The sequence below is a fragment of the Orbicella franksi genome, chromosome 1, assembly GCF_964199315.1.
Source record: "Orbicella franksi chromosome 1, jaOrbFran1.1, whole genome shotgun sequence".
Classification (NCBI taxonomy): Eukaryota; Metazoa; Cnidaria; class Anthozoa; order Scleractinia; family Merulinidae; genus Orbicella; species Orbicella franksi.
Window position 1 is genome coordinate 40,106,309 of NC_138145.1, and position 26,333 is coordinate 40,132,641.

The window sequence follows — 26,333 nt, forward strand, 5'->3', positions numbered from 1 at the left end:
TAATGTCCGTTTTATATTTCACTTTAGTTATTTGTTTGAGGGCCACTGATTTCTAGCGGAACTGTAATGTGTAGAATTAAGGCAAATAAAATTCATTGTTTTTATCACACACTGTGGTCATTATCTCTTTTCTCATTGGCTAAGAATCCACAGTTCACTCTGGAAGTCATTCACTCCCAGTATTTCATTACTAATATGATCTGCTCGCGCAAAGAGCAAATTAGCAAATGCATGCCGGGAAGGAATGCATGATTTTCAGGAGTTCGAGCCTGCCAGTAAATCTTGAAATTTTGTCTTGCAAATATGACAAAACCACAGAAAACGCACAGAGGAAATGCGCGCAGGAACGCAAATTGCACATGGGGTAACGTGCGTTATCAGGGGTTCAAAATGCAGGGACGAATGCACAGAGTTAACGGACCAGGGGAGGCAATTAAGAAATATCACCACACCCAACCAAAGTATAGAGGGCGTAATAACTTGGATTCACGACGAAATAAGCGAGGAAGTGGGAAAGAAACGCAAAATATTGATACAGTGTACCCCCCCCAAAAGAAAAAAAAAACATGGGGTACGAAATGCTTTGAGGAATCTAGAGTGGCAGCATTACCGATTAACGGACCAGGGAAGGCGGGATAGAAACCGCAAGGGACCCATCCAGAAGGATAAGAAGGAAAATTAAATTATACCATGCTATTCATTTACAGCTGCAAATTACATGACAAACCAATTTTCCTTTAATACGATTTAAATAACAAAATACTGTTTAAATAGAAAACATAGACCCTAAACAGATATGAAAGCCCCTTCTCCCGAAAATGTATCATGACTTACACCCTTCTCTTAACCTAACAATAATAAGAATACTAAAGTTTGTTAGGTTAGGATATACTGCAAGGAAACGACGGCAGATAAGCAAAACACCGATACAGTGTAACTCACTCGACAATGCGGGAAAACAAGGCACAGAAAGTAGGAGAAAATGAAGAGTGGCGAAATTACGGGTTAACGGACCAGGGAAGGCATGGGAAGAGTCTCAGCGAAATCGCAATAAGCTTTACCACTTGAGTTTAGGACCAATCGTACAAAGAAACGCGCACGAGGAGCGGAAAATCTCGATACAGCGCAACCCACAGAAAAAAAAAAAAAAAACTGAAACAGGAGTACAAAAATGCCCGTGAGGGATTGACAGTGACGTACTAACAGGTGAAAAGAACGTCAAAGTCACGTGACAGAGTGCCTCCGTATATACATACAGTAATATGAAAACACTCAAACTTTATCCGGTTTGTGCTTCACCAACATGACATGGTTAAGTCGACATAGTGCTTCACAAATTGCACTGCGCGGACAGTCTTGTGCTAAAGTGTATGTCAAGAAACCGTGTGTTCTGGAGTGTCAAGTTGCCGCGAGTTTTGATAAGTCGAGAGTGAAGCGGTCTGCATTGAAAGGTTTGTAAAGTCTATCAGGAGACAGTAAACTTTCTAGAGCAGTTCGTTTGTCGCAATGGTTAAGAATCCAAAGAAGCCGTTCCTAAAAGAAAAAGAAAAATAATAAATGGTTCTTCTGGATGGTTCAATATGGTAATGTACATAGGCATGTCATACGGTCTGATTCACAAATTTTTACCTTCCTTGGTAAGCTTTTCTGATCCAAGTCGAATAATACTGAAAACCATCCAGTTATCTGATATAAAATACGTTTTTTGAATTTCCAAAGGAGAAGTAGAGACACTCCTATTCCCTTCATGCGACAGACATTAGAGTCTTGGGCAGCAACCGAGAAGGAAATAAATACATCAGTTTTTTTGAAAATGAGAAAACAATGGCCTCACCTTTGTAGAAGCTTTTGGCCAAAGTTTTCGCTTCTCTTGTGCAACGATCCACCCGCGCCCCTCGGTGCACTGCCAGACAACGCCATAGACACAGGTGTCTCTGTACGTGTCCACTGCCACCATCGCCCCGTTGTGCGCAAGGTTGCGTAGCCAGTCCGGCAAGGGCCCTGTTCCCATCAACGGCTGCCTGTCGAGCACAACTTTCACGTCAACGTTGAAAAAGCCTTCGAAAGCCCACTTCGTGTTGGGCCTTTCAACTCTTTCGTTGTCGATACGCTCTTCTTCCCGGGTGTTGAGCCATTTTTCCGCGTCTTCTAGTTTGTTACACCACTGCGAGCCCTTGGGATTCGAATAGAACACGATTACCGTTCCATCCTCAATGTTCCGCAACTGGTACCCGAAAACGTGCCGAAGATAGAATGACGTGCTTACTCTTTCGCGTATCTTCGCCATGAACTCTGGCGTGAGGTTTCTCCCCAGACGCCTGATGAAGCGCCATCTTATGAAACGCCGGCCTGTTGCCTCTTCTTCCCCCTCTTTCTCTTTATCGTCGTACAGATCCAGAATCTCTCTCTGGTAATCTGCCGCTGTTCGAATTCTCCGCGCAGGAAAGGGCTCGCACTCCCTCAGAAGCGCTTGCACTCCTCTTTGCCTTCTTTGGCGTGGAGGGGCTGTTGGCTCGAAAGGTTTCGGAATAAGCGGCTTTTGCAGACGCGCCTGCGTTTCTTGAGAAATCGGTTCATCCAGCACGTTCCGGACAACCTTTCTTACCGCTGGCGGGCTTTCTGCAAGAAGCTCATCGAAATAACGCAATACCGCGGGGTCAATTTTTGCGAGTTCTTCTTCCAGTCTTTCTTGAATGCTGGAAGACATGGCTCCTTGCGATACAACACGGGTTACATTTCTCTAACTGGTGTGTCCGACCATTTTCTTTCTCTGAATACTTCATATTCAATTTCGAAACCTGAGAAGCCTTTGATTTTTTTATAAAACCTGAAATTTTGATCTTCTCCTTGATAATCACCAGTCTCGTATAGACAAGTTTCTATTAAAAATTTATTATGATCACATCCTTTTATGAAATCGTGCACTTCGCCCCACCCCAACGCCTTTTTTTCCTTGATTTTTAGCGCAATGAACTCTTTCAGAATCATCTCGCGAAGCCCTGGAGGCAAGCTTTGGATCGCTTCGGAAAGCCCTCTTGTTGGAGAGCACGGCTGGGCTCTTTCGGCCTGAAGCTTGCCTTCGCGCAAAAGCTCTTCCAAGGCTCTTTCGGCCTGAAGGCTGTCTTCGCGCAAAAGCTCGTCCACGGCTCTTTCGGCCTGAAGGCGTGATGAAGCTGGGTTTTGAATGGCCTCGGAAAGCCCGCAGTAAAACATGTGCCTTGCGTTGTAACCTAAGGTTACCTTTCTCTAACTGGTGTGTTTCTTTCTTGCAGCTCCAGCAAAACACGCTGAAAACCTTTTTTCGCTTTTTCTTTTTTGCGGAAAAGCCTCGTTTTTAGCGCGCCCCCGCTGCACTGGCGGCACAGTCGGTAGTCGCATAGAAGACCGATCCCGTAGCTTCTGCACGGCTCCGGCATTCTCATTCCTTTTTTCAGCTGGTAGTTATGCTGGCCGCAGTACGCCCCGTAACAGCGCTTTCCGCAGCTCTCTTTCCGGCCCCGCTTCAGCCACCCGCACTTGTTTGGCGCTCTTGCCTTCCCCGCTCCAGCCATATTACACCCGGCTCGCACCTTTCTAACATACCGCACTCCCCCGCGAGGGGCGGTTGAAACCGGTTTTGACCCGCCCCCAAGTAGTATAAGGTGAATGAAACAAATACAGATTTTTATCCTGTGTGTCCCTATGCAACCGTTTCGCGCCCCGTACGTGAGTCCAGCCCGAGCTTGTGAGGGCTGGACTTGAACGTACGGGGCGCGATAAGGTTGCATAGGAACACACATGAAAATCGGTATTTGTTTCATTCACCTTATACTACTGCACGTATAGCCGACATAGCCTGCATCACACAGCCCACACTGAAATGAAAACACTACGCATAGTTGACTCACAAGAGGCGGCTTGTCTCCCTTGATCTTAATTTCATCCTTGATCTTTGTACTTGTGTAACCTGGGCTAATATCTGCGTTGATCTTCCGACTGAGGTCAGCCAGCTGTTTGCGTACTACGTTTGCAGATTTCTGGTCCTTGTAGGGCAACACGATTCTGATTGGGGCTTCTCTTTTATCAGCCACTCGGATATGCGAATCTTCGGACACTTTTGATTCAATGAATCTGCGAATGGTTGACTGTGCAAGGTCGTCAGGATAGCGCAGTCGGGAGAAGATCTGTTTTAGTCGTTCACATTCCTCGTGAAAAAAACTTCCACGTAGACGAGAGTTGAAACGCACGGTTAAGCTTGGTGTTCAGCAGTTACTGTTTGTATCTGGCGTCAACGTGGCTGTAGTAGTGTTGCAAAAGCGCTTTGTCCGTCTGTTTTCAGTAGACCGTGGTGTCTAGGCGGGAGCCATTCCTGATAACATCAGAGAAAGGGAAGCCTGCCATTTTCTTCGAGCTCCATTGTAAAATCGATAGAGGGATGACTCTTGTTTAATCTCTCCAGAAATTCTGAGGCTGCTTACGGTTTCGGCATCGCGCTGAGTGTATCATCTACAAAGCCTTTGTAGAAGATATTTCTAGCTGTATCTTGATTTAGCACGTAAAGGCGTTTGTTATGACGGAACCCAGTGGCGTTCCCATAGCTACACCGTCAACTTGTTGATACACGTTTCCTTCACTTTTTCACATATTTTATCACATTTTAGCTTTCGCCATTTTATCTATTATAACTTGTTTTTTAACATATTTATGCTAACTTAGAAATTTTACTCACTTGAAAATGACCTCGGAGAGATCGAGACGTTGTGAATTTTTAGTGTTAGTTTTTATTTCAAAATCGATTTCTAAGAAACTACTTATTAAATAGGAAAGATGCGATTTTCATCATAGTACCTCTTTAACGAAACTTATTCTTATTTTCCAAAGTCAAATGTCACGTTATCTCCAATCGGCATAAACGGCGCCCACGCGGAAACCATGTCAAAGCCGTTACCTCTCATCCACTTCATGGCCTGGCACTGTTACCACGAACAAGATGCTTGTAGAAATGAAGCATCAGCTGCTCTGTTGCCTCGTCACTTATGGCCCATAGAGCCACCAAAACGGACCGATCACCGGATCCCAAGAACGCTCGAGCGATCCCAATGACTCCTTCGACTCTAATCTGCCCACGTGCACTATGACAGCAGCTAAGTACCACCAGTTTAGCTCGCAGTTGAAATTTTGCAATGTCAGACATCGTCAATAGGTAATCTTCTTCAGCTGAAATCCTGTTAGGAGGGCGTACCGGGGAAAGGGCAATTTCTCCTCGGTCAGCATTACCATGGGCTGCAAAATGGATCAGACTCACTGAATGTAACCTGTCAAGTACCACCTGCTTTGTTGCGTGCTGTCCTAACAAAGGTTGAACACCTAGCAGTCGTCCAATCATTACTGCTTCCTTTAATGCACAGGGTAACCTACGCAAGATCATTTTCTCTCCTTTGTAAAGGACCGTACCGACTGCTGGATCCCCCACTATCAGAGCACCAGTCTGACTGTGGTAGTCTCCAGGACTGTCCTGAATGAGCTCGAGAGTCGTCCAAGAAGGAACGATGCGGATTCTAAATTTCTCTGATAAATACCTCCCGCCTTCATCCTTTAACGCTGGAAATGGAACTTGGTTTAAGCAGCGATCAGGAACAACAATGAGCTCCGGCTCCTCAAGTAGATCAGCTACCGGACTGATTAACATTCTGTAGTACAAAGAAAAGCTCGATTCGGAGTTTCCACTTTCTTCATCTTCTTGCTCTAGAAGTCTCAATGCTGCGAGGCTCTGAACGTCATTTAAGGATCAATCTTCGCAATCTTCCTCCGGTACAATACCAAAGCTTCGAAAGCTTGTAGCGAAGAAATCAGCCAACTTGGCAACTAGTTTGGCACCAACTAGCTTCTTTTCTACTGTTATTCTTCGGAAATGAATGATTCCACTTGTCTTGAGAACCCAGAAGAACAGATCATGATCATGATAAGAAATGTACAGACAAGAAGAGTTGCTTTCTTTTTTCATAATATTTTCAATACCACTCCACGATTGCGGATCATACTGAGTTGCCATCAAGTCTGCTAATGCTCTAGCCCGTGCCAACTCTAGAACATAAAGGGCATGGTTCGGATTTGGCCCAAAACAAAGGAATGCACTTAGATTCTGGTAGGGAAAATGGCGAACATCTGCAGAGGATACCTTAAAATCGTCGTTGTCCCCTAAAAAACGTCGTAAAGATTCGCTTTTATCCATACTCAGAAACAGACAGTCAAAAGCTTCCTGGATCTTGTATTGGGATAACTTCACCACTGTAAGAAGACAAAGAAATTGAAACTCTTTGTCTAAGTCCCTAATGTCTCGAGTAATTGACAGTGCCTTCTGAATATAATCTTCAGCCATGATATATTCACCAAGAAAGGTAAACACTCTTCCTAAGTTTCCGTAATCTGCTGCTTGTCCCTGTTTGTCACCAATTTGTATTCTCATGGCAAGTGCTTTCTCAAGATATTCTTTAGCGTTGTCATATTCACCAAGAGATGTAAACACAGTTCCTAAGTTTCCGTACGAGCTGGCTTCTCCATCTTTGTCACCAATTTGTATTCTGATGACAAGTGCTTTCTCAAGATATTCTTTAGCCTTGTCATATTCATGAAGAGATATAAACACACTTCCTAAGTTTCCGTAATCTGCTGCTATTCCATGTTTGTCATCAATTTGCATTCTGATGGCAAGTGCTTTTTCAAGATATTCTTTTGCCTTGTCATAGCGGAGCTCCGGCGGCCCGAAGGGCCACCAAGCTTAGCCCCATACTCATATGGGAAAGAAAAGAAGTCCATGGATGAATTTTCTCATGGTTTTCATGGCTATCGGCATTGCTCGTGGGCGCGTACACACGACGACGACGACGACGGCGGAGTTGCCCAACATGGCGGCCATACTCCAATTAATAGGTCGACAGAGACATGCACCCTCAGTCTCTAGCAGAAGAATGCCATTTCTCTTGGCGGGATTTTTAAAGAAAAGAAAACGCATTTCTATTTGTTATGTCGACAAACGATAGCGGAGGTTGATCTAATGTTTTTAAGATAGGGTTGCACTGAAGGAATTAAAAAGAAAGCAAGAATTAACAGGCAAAGAAGTAGCGAAGAAGATCGCGAAAAAGAGCGGGCCAGCGCTGGGGAAGGAGGCGAAACAGTACTGAACAATGGCGTGAATTAAAGCGAGTCAAGGGCTAGAGAAAGGAAGTGAAATAATACCGAACAATGCCGTTAACCAAAGCTAACGAGGACCATAGATAGGATGTGAAAGTACTCAGAAGACTGCAGTGCCAAGTTTTTTAAAATTCGCGCGTTCTACTGTGACGCTGAGCAGCCGTGCAAGAAAAGTTACATGATTTGGTCAGGTGATGAAGAAGAGAAATCAAACATGTCCGAGTGTTACAAAACAGTAAACACAGCGGGAAAAAGTGGTTGATTCGTTGATCTGTCGAAAAGATTAGTTCAGTTCAGTCTTCACAACTTTTGCTGCAAGTTTCTGCCTGGAAGATTTACACCGGCCGAACTGATGTTGCCAACTTGCGGTAAGTGACTTTTGTTGTTGCGTTTGCTATGAAAATTAACAAGTTGCCTCGGCGATATAAGCTTATTTTCAATTGGAATCCTTTGAAAGTCTTCTTTATTTGAAGCCATGCTGTGCGACAATTTATAAATTGCATCGTTTTAATTTCTCTCATCTCTAAACAATAGCAAGTGAATCGCTTTGTGGAGGTTGTTGTAAGTTGTAAACAAATTAAGCTTTCTGTTGATTTTCGCCGTCAACCTAAGCTTATAACCTCACGTCTAAGAATAAGCTTAACCAAAACCGTATTTGTAAACACGGCCGGGCGAGTTTTGAAGTTTTCTCTGTCTTAGTTGGCACAGCCGCCTCGTAGACTGCTAAAATTTCTTCTTCTGTTGTTGAAAACCAAGAAAGGTGTACAAACAGGATTTGCTAAATTTACTTTCAACGTTCCTATGTGAAGATTTGCATATTGTGATTACAAAGTATGGAGATTTCCTCGTTTTGTTAGTTCAGTTTATTCGCTTTGACGAAATGCTTGGGTGAATTCCCAGGTTAATTTGGCTGAAGACTGGCAAAGCTACCGCCGATAAAATGACTGCAAAGCTAAATTAAGCCGTCGGCAAAAATGCACACTGTAATATTCAAATTTAAGCGTGAATAATTATTAAACTTTTAACACTGCAAGGTTCTTTCATTCGGTTACCTTTCAACGAGAAGGATTTGCTTTTGATACTCAGATGAAGTGATATGCATAATTATTGTGTTTATAATGTAGATTTCCTCGTTTTATTTTGTTGTCTGTCCAATCAGTTCGGTTTGGTGAAATGCTTATATAGTCCAAATGTCGAGTAGACGATTGTGCATGTAAACCCTGTGTGCAAATAAAGCTCTACTTTCATTTTGATTTACTATTTCATTTTATTGGTGCCACTGCTTTTGGTTGGGGGTACATGGGTTATTCCCCAAATATGCAGTATTTACACTTAATATGGAAATGTTCCTCAAAAGTGAGATAGTACTAATGGAAAAAAAAATGCGAAGAGCTTTACTCGGTAAATTGAACAGTGTAAATGACATTTACATACTTAGAAAAAATTTAAGGAGTAGGAGTTCTTGCCCTGACCATTTCTCGGTAATAGAAATAAGTTTTACATACATACATACATACATACACAATTTAGTTGGTGAGAGCGCTCTCCTCTCTCTCCACACACACACTCTCTCTCTGCTCTTTTCTTCACACTAATTTTGTTATTAACTACATTGTAACTCATTAACCGAATGTCACTCACTGTTTGCTTTGTTGTGCATGCATACTTGTTTTGCTCGTCAAAGAAAGTTTCAGTTTCTTCCTGGCTGTTTCCTTTGTCCTGTCCAGTACCAATTCCTTTGTAATATAACTTTGTGAATTCTCTATTCTCCTTAAATGTTATCTTGTCAGGGTGATAGAATGCACTCTCAGAGTGTTCAATCAAATGTTGTTTTCAGTCGCTACAATTTTCAGGAAAAAAGCAATAGTTTTCTTAATTTCCTTTTACTTTGTGTTAGGACCTTTTAGCATGCTCGTAATTGACCCATGGGCATAATTTTGAATAAAGTAAAGAATTAGATCTGTTTTAGTGTTAAGTATTTTTAAATTATTATGAATTACATGTAGGCATTTCTTCTTAGTTTTTATTTTTTATTTTAGTCACATGTGATGTTTTATGATTTTACCGACGTATACCATGTAAATGTAAATAATGCACTAGAATTAGCCAATCAGAGTGTGCATTGTATCAGCTTTAAACACAAACCATATGTAATAAATGTATGTAAATGATATTTTTATGACAGAGAACTGAACAGGGCAAGAACTTCTCTTTCTTTTGTAAATTTATATATTCATTCCTCTCATTGCTGTCAAAATGTCTTAGGAACCTTCATTTTTGATAGTCCATTATTTTCCACCATACCTAGCACAGAAGCTCACAAAATCCTAACTAATAACCAACATTTGTGTATCTCTGGGCTTTGCTGTGTACTACGTGTATATTCTGTTATCCTGCCTTAACTGCTAGAAACAATTTTGACAGAGCTGTTTCAACAGTTTCACTTAAATTAATTCCCAGTAACAGCGCTACATGTGGCAGTGTTATTGGGTATGAACTTTATGGAGGGGTTAAATTTTTATTTTTTTATGATTACAGGAGACAACAAAATATACATGTGTATACATTACCTGATGTTGGTGTTGGTTGCAAATTGTGGTTCATAATAGTCATCCTATTACAGGTAAGGGGGAAAAGTTCAGAAAGTTTAGAACATCTCTTCCCCCAGCACACCTTCTGTCTACAGGTGCAATTATTGGGAGGTTATATATATACATATACGAAGAGTAATGTAAAGTTATAAACTTAACATTAAAATCTGACATTTGAACGCCTCCTTTGCTAAAATTAGTCACGATTTAATTGTTATCGCTCCCTGTGAATTCATAGAGATTTCAGAGGCAAATTATCACCTAATGTGGAAGTCCTGTCTTCAAGTTAGGGAAAATGACACAAAAAAAGTTACAGTGAAAGTAAAGAGAATTGTGAATGTTGATGTGGTGTACTTTGTACATCATGTAAAGGTATTTGGTGAGTGCCAAAGGCATAACATTTCATGCATTGCTTTTTCAGGACAAATTATATAACAGTGATGTTTTAAGGTGTGATCACAAAAATAGTGAGTACAATGTCCAGGCAGTACCAGTTTATGGAAGGCATATGCAGACAATAAGAGGAACTGTAAGCATAATACCGGGTAAGTTTGTTTTATGCTTTTGACTTCTTGTACTTGGATTTTGTGTCATTTCATCACAAGAATAGCTGATGAAAGATGCAATAGTTGTTGCAGTTTATTTTTGAAGGCAAACTTATAAGTCTGTCTATGCTGGATAACACCCTTGTGTAAACTGAATGTAAAGCAAACACTCTGTTAAAGGTGGGGCATCCCTAAAACCCAGAAACTGGAAGCCGGAATCCAGAACGAAAAACTGGAATCCAGTAACCGGAAACCAGAATCCACAAATCGAAGAAAACAAGTTCTTCAAATACTCGAAAATTGTTTTGCTTAGGTTTTTGCCTGTAAAAAGTAAGCGGCCAAGTAAAAAGGACCTCAAGCTGACACAAAAATTCCCCATCTGTTGAAATTCGTGCAACCGTTATTTCTAGTGAGGGCTATAATTATGAGAATCTTAGTAGAGTGCGTCATAATTTAATTCCAAGCACCCTGAGAGCGTCTAAAATAAGCTTGCTGGCAATTAACTGCACGGCCATGGGCCGAGCGCAGTTCATGTTCTACCAGTTTTTTTTTTTTTTTTTTTTTTTTTGTGGTCGGTGACCAGACCCAAACTTCCTCTCAGCCAAATTTTGAATCACGCAACCTGTGATGTTTATTCGCCATAAGCTGTTGAAACGTTAATACAAGGACAATGTTACGGATATTGTTTTCTTTATTTGTGTATAATATATATTTCTTCTGGTTTTATCGAAGCGTTGGATTCAAAGGGAAATAATAAATACGCTAAAAACGGTAAAAAAGGGTATTACGTCAGCCATGGAATGCGCTGATGTTGCAGCTTTCATTTTCGCTACATGACAAATGCACTGTAAGATAATGTTTACTTTGCAAGGTTATTTTGCCAGAAGCGATGGTCATTAATTTATGTGCAATTTTGTGAGTATTTCTTGTGGGTTTCGGCAAATGAAATGAATTCTTTGGCTGTTTCATCGCAGCGAGTTAAGAGATTTGGAGAAAAATTAAGTATTTGCCGAGGTAAACAAGAGCTTGCCGGAACTTGCAATGTTTAAGTCAGTGCTAGGAGAAAAAACACAACCGTTCCAAAATTAGCTGTGGATAACGTAAACCCCCCTGATTGTGTGACTTGCGTGACCACTTCAAAGCGCAAGCAAATTAAATTTTGACGTTTCAGGAAGAAAGCTGTTTATTAAAAGCATTATTAATAGCGTGACACTCGTTTCCTTTTGTATCATTCATGGGCATGTCCCGAGCGAACTTCCAGATTAAGACCATTACATCATCATAGATTTCGCAAAGGCTAAGACTGATGGTGCAATAAGATATGACACAGTTTGTGTTGATCAAGTGATGTGTTTACAGTAATCAATGAATCATCAAGGACTGCTTTGGAATGTGCACTGCGTTGTGACTGTAGTATTAACAAAACAGTTAAATTTTAAAAGCGCGGGTATAAGATTTAAAAGTTCTTGCCATTTTGTTTAATAAGTGATCTGCAATTTACCAGAGGTATAAATTTACCCTTTATGTCTAGTAGATACTGAACAAGATACATGTAGAAAATGTCATAGAGAACAGGATGTCTGTCAGTGGCAGCCCCCTGTACATTGACGGTCACGCCCCCCACTTTTGAAGTTCAAAGGCTAACCTGGCTCATCTTAATATAATATTTGATTTGTCCAACAGATACAAAACTAGTTCTGGATCAACACTATTTCCACACCGATACTGTGACAAATCAGCATTTCATATTCTTGGCGGCCATCATATTAAAACAATTTATAGAAATGTTGCACACTTTAATTACCTCCATCTGCTTCTCACTTGCTAACAGATCGGACCACATGTTGGTAAAAGATGCTTAAAGACTGCCAGAAACTCACCACAATAGCTTGTTGTTATTGTGCTACTCACCAGTCTTCTCATAGCAATTTGATCTAGACAAGAACTGCACTCTCACCAGAACCAGGTTGAACAAAAGATGGGTAACTAAGCCTTTGAGCAGGCTCTTGTGTTTGGGCCGGGAACATGAGCGGTAAAGCTGCATGAAGGCACTTGCTGACATGCCAATGCAGAAAAACACTAGACACTTATTTAGCCTGCTCAGGCACTAGAGACAGATAGTAGAGCCTGCTCGCAGGCTATGAGTAACTATCCACCTGAAAAATCACTAACCCTGACTGGAAAGTGATTACCCAATGGATAGCTTTATCCAGCTTTTGAACAATTGGGCCAGATGTATAGCTAAGGGTTGTTCAGAACTAGTCAAAAATTTTTTAGCAATTACAGTTTGTAGCTGAAGTAAAGCCAAGAAAGTAAATAACAGCAAAATAGTTTTTCCCCATATTTATTTATTACACATTGCTGAAGTGAATTATTTCTATCATCATTCATAATATCTGGATTCAGAATTCTAGTTTCCAGTTCCGGATTCCGGTTTCCGGATCAGATTTTTAGGATTGTTCTTAATGATGTATGTGCATGTTAATCTTGAATAATCTGAAATTTCAGAGAGGTTAAGAATATCATATCATATCTGTGATGGTTCTGTATCTGTTGGTGTGCAACGATCTACACCAATATTTCAACGTAATAATGTACAGTGTATATTAATTAACCAAATTAGGCTGTTTTTAGTTGACCAATGCTACTATTGTAATGTGATGTTGAAGCCCACAAATTGACAAACATGCCCAGTGTCAACTTGTCAAATATATGAAGTGGCCAGACAGTCTAGATTACAAAATTTTCTGAAAGTTGGAATTACCAGGTAAGATATTTCTTAAACATTATTTTGTAATTAATGATTTCTCAGACATTGTTTTCTTCAAGAAAAGATTCATACCCCACATGGAGGTTTTTTTCTCTATTAGAGCTCTATCTTCCTGATACTTTAATTTGGAATTTTTGAAGACTGGCCATGAATGGGTGTTGAGTGTGAATATCTTCTGGCACTGCACATTCAGATTTACATGTAGTAAGCAAGAACATCAGTATTTATCCTGACAAAGTCTGATTTTCTTTTGGAAGCTGAACTCATATGCAGTTGTACAGTTATATTTACAACCAAACAGCCTGGATGGCCCTTTGATTGGGACTGGGCACATTGTTGTAACTTGCAATGTTCCAGTTTCTTGTTTAAAGCAAATTGCATTTGATCTCAAAAGCAAGCCGCCAAGTTTATTTCAGTTATTAAGTTTTCTTTGCATCTCAAGGCGGAGCCTGCCACTGTGAAAGTTGGGTTACCAGCCCGGGGGAGGTACTTTGGGAATTTCTGGGTGGGGATGTGCCGCTTGGACCCTGGAACCCTTAGCCTACACCAGAGCTAGTTCAGCTGAATTTTGCTACCCTATACTAGAGTAAACTCCCCAAATCCCCCCATCTATCAACACTGTTGAGGCTGATTTGCCTAAATTTAAACTTGCTGATTTGATTTTTTTATATTTTTGAGTGGCAATTCCTGATTTCCTTAGTCCAAATAAAATCTTCAACCAACTAGTCAATTTTGTGAAAAATGATATCCTATTCTAGACCCAAACGCTCTGATTTATATACCCTATCCTAGAGTAAACTGCTTGAAAACCATACCCTTCACAGCGGTACATACCTATATAGCCCATATATGGCAGTGCCCCCCCCCCGGGGTACCAGCCCCTAGCATTTGATTCACTAACACAGTAAACAACTAACAATGAAGTACACTGTATATCAAAGAAAGGAATGTCATCTGTTAGTGTGTAAAGATTATAATAAATTATAATCGATATGTTTTTATCTGAATAACAGTGGTGTTCAAGTAGCAGCTACAGTATGATTACATGTCTGTTCCTGTCATTCAATATATGAACAGTTTACACATGGGCAGCCTGTATTAAGACATCAAAGATTTTCAAAGCAACCATGGCCTGGTGAGATATTTCTGAAGAAATATAAATTTAAAGTCCTTATGATTGCTTATAGGCATTGATTTTTATTGTAAACAATATCTTACTGAGTGTATTTTTCTTGTGTACTAATTGTTGTAGAACACAGAGATCACTATAAGTATGACAGAGATATTAAAGTGTGAAAAGTTCTATAAACAAATGCATGCAGGAACAAATCAATTTATGATGGATGCAGCTTCTGAGAGATCCCCAATGTAAATGGAACATACACCGTACATACATGCAAAAGAGTTCAATAATTTATTACTTAAGATTGCAATGATTTGTTTGGTTTCTCTGTATTTACAGACAACTTGATGGGATTATAATTTCTGCACCAAGGTCATTGAATAAACTGGCTTAGAAGTTGAGTTCTGCAACCCATCCTGTGTTGTAATACCATGGCTGCAACATTGTGACAGATACACTGTATTACATTATTAAGAAACACATATATTAACTAATTATTTAAGGTGCCTGTTAAATTAATCAGTTTTTCTTAGAGATAATTTACTCATGGTTTGTTTAAATAATTGCTTTTTTGGCTTTAAAATGATATTCATCGTGTTTGTAAATCAATTTTGTGATAATCTGCATTGGACATGGCATAAATTAATATTTTGCCAACACGAAATGGAGACAGACAGCCTTGCCATTCGCAACGTCCAATAAGGCTAATTTGTTCCCTACTGTTGTACAAATAGTGTTCTCTTGTTTATAAATTATTTCAATCTGTTGTTTAAATGATTGCCTCATAACCCCTATGTCCAGTTTGGTGCATGTAGGATATTGATGTATTGTTTATCCATTTTGCTGTAAGTTATCTTAATTGATGTGTCACTCAAAACATATCTTGGATATGCTGGGCTCTTCTGACAAATGTACCTATGCCTCATAACCTTTGAGTGCATTTGTGTAGTGCAGACAAAATACATGTACATAATATAACTTACTCTTAGCTTGCTTATAATTCTTGGTATAATTTAATCATAGCAAAATTAATTAATGGAACCCAATAACAGCTCCTGTAGTCCACAATCTCAGTCAAGAAGAAGAACAAATCACATTGAAATTGAATAATAAAATTATTATTAGAAGCCTATGCAAGTATTCATGATCAGCAAAAAAAATATCTTAATTACCATTCATGCAAGAGTGATTTTGCTTATTGCAAACCCTTTCAGCAGGATGAGACTCCAGACAAAAGTGAAGATGGCTAAATGTATCTCTGGGGACAAGTTAGAAAACAAAACTTTCCAACTTTTCACATATGTATACTATTTTGGTATTTTTGCGAGATTTCATTTGGTAGAGATTTAGGGACTGAGTATTGTAACCACTGCATTTCAATCAGTCCCCACAGCAAAAAAATGTTTGAACTTCTTTTGTGTGGGAGTCCCCATGTTAACTAAGAAAGAATATAATGATTAATAACAATGTCTTGTCTTTCTGAATAAGGTAGGAAAGAACAGGAAATGCCACCAAAAAGCACAGAAGACAGTTCTGTTATGTGATCAAGATTTTTAGTGGCTTCCCAGAAATCCTTGAAATCATGGCTCTATATTTCACAATCACACCATCTTACACCTCGATCTGCTTATGTGATCCTTTTTCCAGCTGAAACTATTAAATAGTTCGCAATTTACCTCACATACATGTTCGATTATTTTCATTAGTAACAGTATTCCGAAAAAATAACTGAGGAGTTCCGCTTTTAGGCTCGGCTAAATCTATATTATTCACCAAGAGATGTGAACACAGTTCCTAAGTTTCCGTAATCTGCTGCTTTTCCATGTTTGTCATCAATTTGCATTCTGATGCCAAGTGCTTTTTCAAGATATTCTTTTGCCTTGTCATATTCACCAAGACATGTAAACACAGTTCCTAAGTTTCCGTACGAGCTGGCTTCTCCCTTTTTGTCACCAATTTGCATTTTGATGGCAAGTGCTTTCTCAAGATATTCTTTAGCCTTGTCATATTCACCAAGACATGTAAACACAGTTCCTAAGTTTCCGTACGAGCTCGCTTCTCCATCTTTATCACCAATTTGTATTGTGATAACAAGTGCTTTTTCAAGATATTCTTTTGCCTTGTCATATTCACCAAGAGATGTAAACACAGTTCCTAAGTTTCCCTACGAGCTGGCTTCTCCCTTTTTGTCACGAATTTGTATTTGGATGGCAAGTGCTTTCTGAAGATATTCTATACCCTTGTCATATTCACCAAGACATGTAAACACAGTTCCTAACTTTCCGTACGGGCTGCCTTCTCCCTTTTTGTCGCCAATTTGTATTTTGATGGCAAGTGCTTTCTCAAGATATTTTTTAGCCTTGTCATATTCACCGAGAGATGTAAACACAGTTCCTAAGTTTCCGTAATCTGCTGCTTCTCCATGTTTGTCACCAATTTGCATTCTGATGGCAAGTGCTTTTTCAAGATCACTGCGCGAAACGCCAAATATTCGGGCCCGAATTCGCTCGAATACGGATCGGCGCACGCCCCGTATGCCGCAATGTTCTGACGTATTCGATTGCAGCTGACTCGAAATACACCTGGAATATTCTAGAGGAATCCGGCCTGTTTTACCGTATTCAAATTTAATACTCGTAAATGACTCGAAGTGTTCGATAAATCATACGGGCCACGTTTTGGTAGATTAATGTTGCATTAATGTTCTTCGAAGATATAGTGATCATTTATGACTCGAACATTTTCGAATACTCTCAGTTGTTCGAGAGTTTGCGACTGGAACACGAGATGCACGACGCCATTTCTGACGAGAACGTCTTCGAATACTATTGAATACGTCAAGTATGCTCTAATTTTTGAGAATCGCACGCTATGAATACGAAAGTTGTGTCACATTTTTCACAGCCAAAGATGTCTTGCGTCGTCAAGAACGGGTTTTATGCAGGTAATGTACACTACCGCGTTGTTCAGTCAGACAACACGGTAATGTTCGAAGCGTGCGACTGCAACACGAGACTCACGCGAAGTAAGAAACGTGTTCGTGTTTGATAACGGAGGCATACGTGAGGTTTTAAGGTATTCTAAACGACACACTTCAAGTGTTCTGTGGTGTTCGACTGGGACACGAGACTCACGCGAAGTATGAAACGTGTTCATGTTTGAATACTAAGGCATACGTGAGGTTTTAAGGTATTCTAAACGACACACTTCAAGTGTTCTGTGGTGTTCGACTGGGACACGAGACTCATGTAAAGTATGAAACGTATACGTGATTGAATACTGACGCCAACGTGAAGTACTGAGGACTCATACCAAAGCTTGTATATCCCCCAAACTGTGTTCAAACTGCCGAGTGTAACACACTTTTAAATTCCTTTGGATTCCTAACAAAACCCACCCAAAAGAAAGAAAATTACCAGGACAATATGCATGTTATCCCAACAAAAAGTAAACAACTGCCGTTATGACATCTTCATTTCATTTCAAATAATACTTTATTTATACTGAAATAATAAAACTTACATGTATATTGTTACTTGTTCGTGTATGTTTATTTTCATCAAACGAAGGAAGAATTTACATTGTTATGAAAAAGTATAAGGAACCATCTGAGAAGCAAAACCTAGAAAAACACTATAACATTTTGTATGCATTTACTTTATATCTACACGTAGATGCTGCTTTGTTATGAAAAAGCATAACCATCTGAGCAGCAGTCTTTAAAAAACGCTATAACATTTTTGTTCGCAATCTTTATAACTAGATGCTGCTGTGTTATGAAAAGCATAATGGAGCATTTGAGAAGCAAAGTCTAAAAAACCACTTCTATAACATTTTGCATGCAACTTTCTAATTAGATGCTGCTATGTTATGAAAAAGCAGAAGGAACCATCTGAGAAGCAGTCTAAAAAAACACTTGCATTTTGTATGCAAACTTTAGAACTAGATGCTGCTATGTTACAAAAGAGAATTAAGGGTGAATTAATGAATTGCTGCTTTGCATATTTAGAGCGGTTTTCAGTTGAGTGTCGAAAGTAATTAGACAATTACTTTGGTTTAGACAATACTTTGGTTTTGGTTTTGGTTTTACTACACTTCAAGATTAGCTGAGAAGTCAAACTGGTGAGTAGTTGGTTTTAGTTTTGGTTTTCCGATACTCAGTTGAAAACCACTCTAACATCATCATTATTCAGTTCAACAATTGGAACCCTCTTATCATTACCATATACCTTTAGAGGTGTCTCAGACAAGAGGGATGTAGTGCATCCGATTTAATCTGTAAACACTGTATGTAAACCCCATATCAAATTAAAACTTATAGAGCTGGCTATCAAACTATACCAAGGACTTTCAAATAAAATGAATTGCCAAATTTTTCTAGACATTTTAGTGCTGGCGTCCAAGTCATTATTATTATTATCACATTTTGAAAGCTACATGTACAAGTCAAAGCAAACTTTGCTTCTTGTTAACTTAATTTGTTTCTCAGTTTCTGGACACAAAACACTAAAAAAATTGCCTGCGTGTTGCCATATTCAATCACAGTAAAAAGTTACAGAACATTTCCAAAACAGGAATAAAGAATGGTGGAGTGATCATTCAAAAATCACTCTCAGAGAAAAAGTATTTCAAAATAAAAATTAAAGGACATGGATGATAAACTAGCTACTGTCGAAAATTTGAGGCAGACTCACTTTGACTTAGCTTTCAAAAAGTGATCGGATGCTCGCATAGAGAAACCCTGAAAAATTTGACAGTTCATTTTATTTCAAAATTCTTGGTATACATGTACGTGTAGATTGATAGCCAGCTTTATTGGCTTGAATTAGACATGCTAAATGGCGTGGGTGCAAGACACTCTGAAAGATATAGGGTAACCTCAAGACAAAGAGCTGAAAATTCAAACCAAGACCTGAGATCAACACTAAGTGTTGACAGGATTGATGACCAAAAGGTTTCACAGTCACATTAGGAAAGCTATACTGTAAGCACCTGGGTTTCTAGTGCATGCAAAAACATACTTAAGATGCCTTTGAGAGAAGGAGAGTTGTGTTGCACATTAATCAAGTTTACAGTACAAACAAAGTATGAAAGGATGTGAGGGCCAGAGTTTGTGGGCTTAAAAACATTAAAAACGATTCAAGCAACAATGTTCAAGGTTACAGATTATGTTTCATTTTGCACTGACAAAGGTAACCAAGCTCTAGAAGCCTTTCATTTTTTGCTAGATATGGTGCAAACTTTTTATGCATTAATTAATCCAATCAAAATTTGAGTATCAAATTCAATATTGTTCTGAATTTTCAGCTCTTAACCTGAAATGAGTGGCTAATAGTCACTCTGAACAAACAGAATGAACTGATTAGATAACTTCATGTAGACATGCAAACAAATTCCTCCTTAGGCTAATAACCTCAATTTTCAATATTTACCTTTGGAAGGCATATGGTTAGTAAAGTGGAACCTCGATTTAACGAGCCTCTATATAACGAGGTCCTCAGTATAATGAATGATTTTCATGGCCCCAGTAATAGTAGACTATACGAAAAAGAACCTTGATACAAAACCCCGTTATAGTGAACATACTTTGCCAATTCCTTGGCACTTCGTTATATCAAAGTTTCACTATAGTCTGACATTACTATAGCAAATTGTCTTGAAATTTGTAGTGGTCATCAATGAAACAGGGTTTACATGTACCTTAACATAATGTATATATAAAATAACAGATGACAAACTGATCAAATGTAGATTTGACTTGACATTTTATTACTATTTAGTTTCGTACTACACAACTTGTGTGCAGTACTCATCAGATAAAATTGCCAAATGGGAATTTACATCATTACACTGATTTGAAATACACAAGCGACCATTGGAAATGTGATAGCTACAATAAGCGAATGCTTTTACAAAACAAAGGATAGTTGGAAATTAGGAATAAACTCTGTTATTATTGAAATACAAGAGAAGATTTAAAATTTAAAATTGAACATGTAACATTTTTGAGGAGGAATTTGTTTGCATGTCTACATGAAGTTATCTAATCAGTTCATTCTGTTTGCTCAGAAAGGCTAACTCAGGTTTACAAATAATAAAGTACTTCTCCCAAAGGCATAGGTTACATCGATTTGAAGCGGGGTTATATGGGGCAGCCTCCAAGTGACTTTGACAATAAATCAAAGTTCAAAGTTACTTGAAAGATTTTAAAGCAAGCTGCCCCATGTAACCCCACTTCAAATCAATGTAACCTTTGCCTCTGGGAGAAGTACCTTTGTAAACCTGAGTTAGCCTCTCTGAAAAAATGGAATGAACTGATAACTTCATGTAGAGACTCAAACAAATTCTTCCTGAAAAATGCTAAATTTTAACTTTTAAAGCTTCTGTTGTTACACAATATTAACAGTGTTTATCTATAATTTCCAATTTTCCCTCTTTTTTTTGTAAAAGCGTTCACTTATTGTAGTTATCATATTTCCAACGGTTGCATGTGTATTTCAAATCAGTGTAATGCTGTAAATTCGCATTTGGCAATTTTATCTCACGAGTGCTGCACACAAGTTGTGTACTACGAAACTAAATAGTAATAAAATGTCAAGTCAGATCTACAGTTGCTCAGTTCGTCATCTGTTATAATCACGCTCTAGTTTACTACTGAGCACTCTGAAAACAGATCTCCAAATCACCTTGTTTATATATAAAATATATAGAGACTGACTAGCTAGTGAAATGCCAAAATTTACTTGCCAATATAATTTTTTAAAAGCTCTTACAAAAATAAACCTTAAAAAGCCTCCATGACCCCTAAATAGTCATAAATACATACATGTATCTTGTAAGCCAGGGTTCTTCCTCATAGGTTTTCCTTTTTTTTCTTCAAATAAGGAGGCCAGGGATTATACATACATGTAAGGCATTACCAATTTTACTTCATCCTATGATTAAAATACAATACGCATAAAAGGTTGGTTAAGTTTATGTGTAATTCCACACTGGGAAACCTCAAATCAAGCTTGGAGAACTAATAAAATATCACAATAAATCAATCAGTAAATTTTACACAGTAGTTTGATTTAATAGTTTAATTAACCATCGTTCCCATTGCTGTCCCTCTTGAAGTCAAGGTTACATTAACTTCCAATGTATAACTTCTGCTTGATAAAGAAACATTTACAACCAGAGGCAATTCCATACATCTTAAACAAACATTACAACTGAACTTTACCCTGGAAACTTAAGCTTAACTTACTCGTACGTACAAGACAACCCGGGAAGACAACAATGGCTTACGTTTTACCTGTTGTTGTTGACTCGTACCTCCGTATGTATCGATGTTTTCATCAGCTGTATGCCACCAAAAACTGCTTGAAATCGTGCACAGATAAGAATTGAAGATAAAATGAATTTTGTCCGCCAAAGTAGAGTTTTTAAACAGTGAAAAAGGACCAAGAGATCGATGCAAGCTTCAACATTTCACACCTTTCAAAAAGGACGCCAAAAAATGGCGCGAGAACCGAGAGAACCTGGTATCTAATTTGGAAAACCGCTGATCCGTGCTTGTTGAAGGTCGGACACTCAGGATGCTGATGTAGGTCGTTTCTCTCATTTCGTTACAAGTCGTTTCGAAACACATTTAAAGTCAATTTCGTTTCAAAAGTAACCTCCAGGAAAAAAATCTGATTAAAGTGTTTTCGACTTCGTAATACGTTTTGTGATTTCTTGTTCAAGCGTAATGCAATGTTGATATGATGGCAGGGAGTCGACTGAGGAAGCTAGCTACGGGGCCGTTATTTAGGAGTTTCGTTGCCCTGCGGGCTCCGGAGTTAAAGTCATCCCACAGAGAAAAGATATTTGTCTGAAGGTCTCGGGACTTTCTCCACTGAATACACCAAACCTTCTCCGAAACGAACTTGATTCCTCTTACTAACGAAACTTTGCGCAGCTTTACGCGTCTCTAGTCAGTTTAACTTTGCGGAACTTTACGTACATACATACATACATACATACATACATACATACATACATACATACATACATACATACATACGTATCCCGGATTGTCCAATTTGTGGTTTCGTGCTGTGTTAACCACTTCAGACGAGACGGGTCACACAAAGAGAAATCGCTTTGTAGTGATTATCCCGAAAACCTCCGTCAAAACCGAATGAGGGGAATTCGAAGTTACAACACAAGTGTGTAAATTTCTTGATTCAAGCAAAACACATGCGCCGCGCCGACAGAATGAACCAATTGCTCTGGTCAACGAACGAATACACGGTCGTGCTCCTGCCGTATGCTCATATTCGATAAGAATATTCTAGGTCCACGTCACGGTTGTACACGCCATGAATACTCTAGAATTCTATAGCTTTGGCGTCAAGATCACGTATTCGAGGATAAACGTATACACGCGCAGATCGCACATACTTTGAATTCATAGTCTAAATTTTGCTTCCAGGAGAATGCTATGCACCCGAACTGTTACCTTCTTTTATAAAGTTCTTTTTAGAAAGGGTTCGCCATCATACTATAGGAGTACGACAGATGTGTGGTATACTTTAACGAAAATCCTCGCACGATTATGAACGGAGCGTATTCCACCGTATTCGATATGAATATTCCAGGTGTACGTCACGTGTTGTGTGCGGCTTGAATACTCTAGGATTCTATTGCGTCACCATCACATATTCGAGTCTAGAATACTCTAGAATATTTTGGCTTTCACGCAGTGGATATTCTTTTGCCTTGTCATATTTACCAAGAGATGTAAACACAGTTCCTAAGTTTCCATAAGAGCTGGCTTCTCCCTTTTTGTCACCAATTTGCATTTTGATGGCAAGTGCTTTCTCAAGATATTCTTTAGCCTTGTCATATTCACCAAAACATGTAAACACAGTTCCTAAGTTTCCGTAATCTGCTGCTTCTCCCTCTTTGTCCCCAATTTGTATTCTGATAACAAGCGCTTTTTCGAGATATTCTTTTGCCTTGTCATATTCACCAAAAGATGTAAACACAGTTCCTGACTTTCCGTACGAGCTGGCTTCTCCCTTTTTGTCACTAATTTGTATTTGGACGGCAAGTACTTTCTCAAGATATTCTTTAACCTTGTCATATGCACCGAGACATGTAAACACAGTTCCTAACTTTCCGTACTGGCTGCCTTCTCCCTTTTTGTCGCCAATTTGTATTTTGATGGCAAGTGCTTTCTCAAGATATTCTTTAGCCTTGTCATATTCAGCAAGAGATGTAAACAAAGTTTCTAAGTTTCCGTAACCTGCTGCTTTTCCATGTTTGTCACCAATTTGCATTCTGACGGCAAGTGCTTTTTCAAAATATTCTTTTGCCTTGTCATATTCACCAAGAGATGTAAGCACAATTCCTAAGTTTCCGTATGAGCTGGCTTCTCCCTTTTTGTCACCAATTTGCATTTTGATGGCAAGTGCTTTCTCAAGATATTCTTTAGCCTTGTCATATTCACCAAGACATGTAAACACAGTTCCTAAGTTTCCGTAATCTGCTGCTTCTCCCTCTTTGTCACCAATTTGTATTCTGATAACAAGTGCTTTCTCAAGATATTCTTTAGCCTTGTCATATTCACCAAGAGATGTGAACACAGTTCCTAAGTTTCCGTAATCTGCTGCTTTTCCATGTTTGTCATCAATTTGCATTCTGATGGCAAGTGCTTTTTCAAGATAGTCTTTTGCCTTGTCATATTCACCAAGACATGTAAACACAGTTCCTAAGTTTCCGTACGAGCTGGCTTCTCCCTTTTTGTCACCAATTTGCATTTTGATGGCAAGTGCTTTCTCAAGATATTCTTTAGCCTTGTCATATTCACCAAGACATGTAAACACAGTTCCTAAGTTTCCGTAATCTGCTGCTTCTTCCTCTTTGTCACCAATTTGTATTCTGATAACAAGCGCTTTTTCAAGATATTCTGTAGCCTTTCATATTCACCAAGAGATGTAAACACAGTTCCTAAGTTTCCGTACAAGCTGGCTTCTCCCTTTTTGTCACCAATTTGCATTTTGATGGCAAGTGCTTTCTCAAGATATTCTTTAGCCTTGTCATATTCACTAAGAGATGTAAACACAGTTCCTAAGTTTGCGGAAACTGTTGCCTCTCTCTTCTTGTCACCAAGTTGTAATGTGATGGCAAGGGCTTCCTCAAGATATTTTTTAGCTATGTCGTAGTCACCAAGGTAATAAGATATAATTCCAACCTTTTCATCAATGTATGCTTCATTCTTTCTGTCTCCCATTTCTTTCGTGATATTAATCGCTTTCTTATAAAGTTCTCTTGCTTCTAAGTATTTATACTGCTGTCGATATATGTCGGCCAGTTTTACAGTAAGATTCCCTTCTTCATCTTTTTTACCACGCTCGCGGAAAATGTCAAGAAGTTTTCTGCCGTAGATTAGTGCTTTTGTGTGATTAGGGATAAGACAGTACGCCCTGAAGATTGTCATATGGATACCAATATGAAGTAAATTGAAAACTTCTCCTTTCGTTTTTAGCATTTTATCATTTAGGAAGATCAAACATTCCTTGCAGAACTCAATGCCTTTTAGAGCACGCCCAGTCTTGAGAGGGAAATTAGCAACAACCAAGCCAATAAAGATGGCTTGTAAAACGTCGTATATGTTGTTCATGGCGTCCTCCTCTATGTACCCTAATAACAATAACACAAATCAAGCTTTTTAGTTAATTAGGGTAATAATATTCTGTTGCTAAAAATATTCTCTTGCTAAAATCATGGACAAAAGTCTTGAGAAAAAATTGCACTTTTGGCGCTTTTGCGCGCACTCAAGACGCAATTACAACTTCTCCTGCCTATCTCTCAGAGCAGTCAGAGCTGTTCTGTTTTGGAGTCGCATTACCTGAGCAAAGACGAGACAAGAAACTTAACCACATATGACGACTGATTTCGTATGCAAATTAAATTGAGACTAGACTGATGGGAATGAGCGCTTTAATCATACAAACAAGATGCCCACCAAATTTAGGGAACTAAAAGAGTAATTAGATTGTAACGCTACACCCATTTCAAAAGAAGGGACAAAGAAGAAGCAGTACTGAACAAACGCAAACCAACAATAAAAACCAAATTAAGGCCAATATCAAAATCTAGACATCATTAGTAGCAAAGGCAGCCACAAAGTCAACTTAGTTTCCTCTGGCACACTCATGAATCCATTTCAAAGTGTCCGAGTAGATTAAATCAGATCAGTAAAAGCGCTATACACTGAACAAAACCGAGCACAGTCTCGCATTTAAAGGTTAATTAGTCCAATATATGTCAAAAGCATATGTCTGATGTGTGACTATTTCCAGTTTTGTTCTACTCTGCTGAAATGATGGTGATGATTGGACTGATCAATGTTCCCTGTTTTTTTTTCGATCATGGAATTCGCAAAAACTTTCCGGGGCTCTTTCTTTCCGTTGATAAAGTAAAGCGATTCTTAACAGTCTGTGAGATAATTTCAACCAAATATGAATAACTAGACGCTCTTAGAGCGTTTAGTCGGGCTTCGTATCGCAGTATCAAATCGTACTTTACGAATTTAATACGCGTATTGGACACAATGGAAACAAAAGAATCAGGGTATATTACCACGGCAGTTTCGCTTAGATATTTGCTATTCAAATTGCTTCGTTCAGTATCCTCCTAATCCAGTCGCAAGTTGTGAGTTTAAACCATTTTCGTTTAAGAATGAATCACAGCTTTCTACGCATTTAGGGAGAACTTGTTTGCAAAGAATTTCCCAGGTCATTTTAGTTACAACTTATGGCGATTACATTGTACATGCTAGCAGAAATTTTACGAATTTAATTTACTACTCGTGGCGATCCGAGTGAATTGTGCAGCTGAACATCTTTGCCGTGTTGCGATCTTTAACCCTTTTCAAGAGTCTTATCTTCTTTGGAGAGCGAATAGATAAACTCCTTCGCGAAAACAACAGTCCTAAGGCAAGGCGCAAATTGCATTGCACTTAATTTGCATAAACTGTTAAGTTGTGGTTTTTGCGGATAACTTCCGAACATTTGCACCCTTTAACGCAGTTTATGAGGAAGTATTTAACCTACAATTTTTATTGAATCAAGAAAGGAGTATTTTCAAAAAGGAACTCATTT

The 26,333-nt window shown here is 38.9% G+C and overlaps 1 long non-coding RNA gene and 1 pseudogene across 6 annotated transcripts in view; one reads left to right on the forward strand and one right to left on the reverse strand.

The window, feature by feature from the left end:
- LOC145480897 (uncharacterized) overlaps positions 1-26,333 on the reverse strand; it is a 250,346-nt pseudogene that overhangs the window by 195,355 nt on the left and 28,658 nt on the right. The window contains exons 2-4 of the transcript XR_014048571.1: positions 22,927-24,319; positions 15,968-16,670; positions 6,362-6,724 (exon numbers count right to left, since the gene is read on the reverse strand). The product of XR_014048571.1 is annotated as an uncharacterized LOC145480897 (transcript). The remainder of the gene's footprint in view (positions 1-6,361; positions 6,725-15,967; positions 16,671-22,926; positions 24,320-26,333) is intronic.
- LOC145482375 (uncharacterized) lies at positions 7,524-15,125 on the forward strand. Of its 5 annotated transcripts, XR_014048766.1 has the most exons (5): positions 7,524-7,538; positions 9,709-9,793; positions 10,183-10,306; positions 12,941-13,073; positions 14,090-14,400. It is a non-coding gene; the product is annotated as an uncharacterized LOC145482375 (long non-coding RNA). The 5 variants fall into 5 exon arrangements; XR_014048767.1 differs by lacking the exon at positions 9,709-9,793; XR_014048765.1 differs by lacking the exon at positions 7,524-7,538 and having other exon boundaries at positions 8,384-9,793.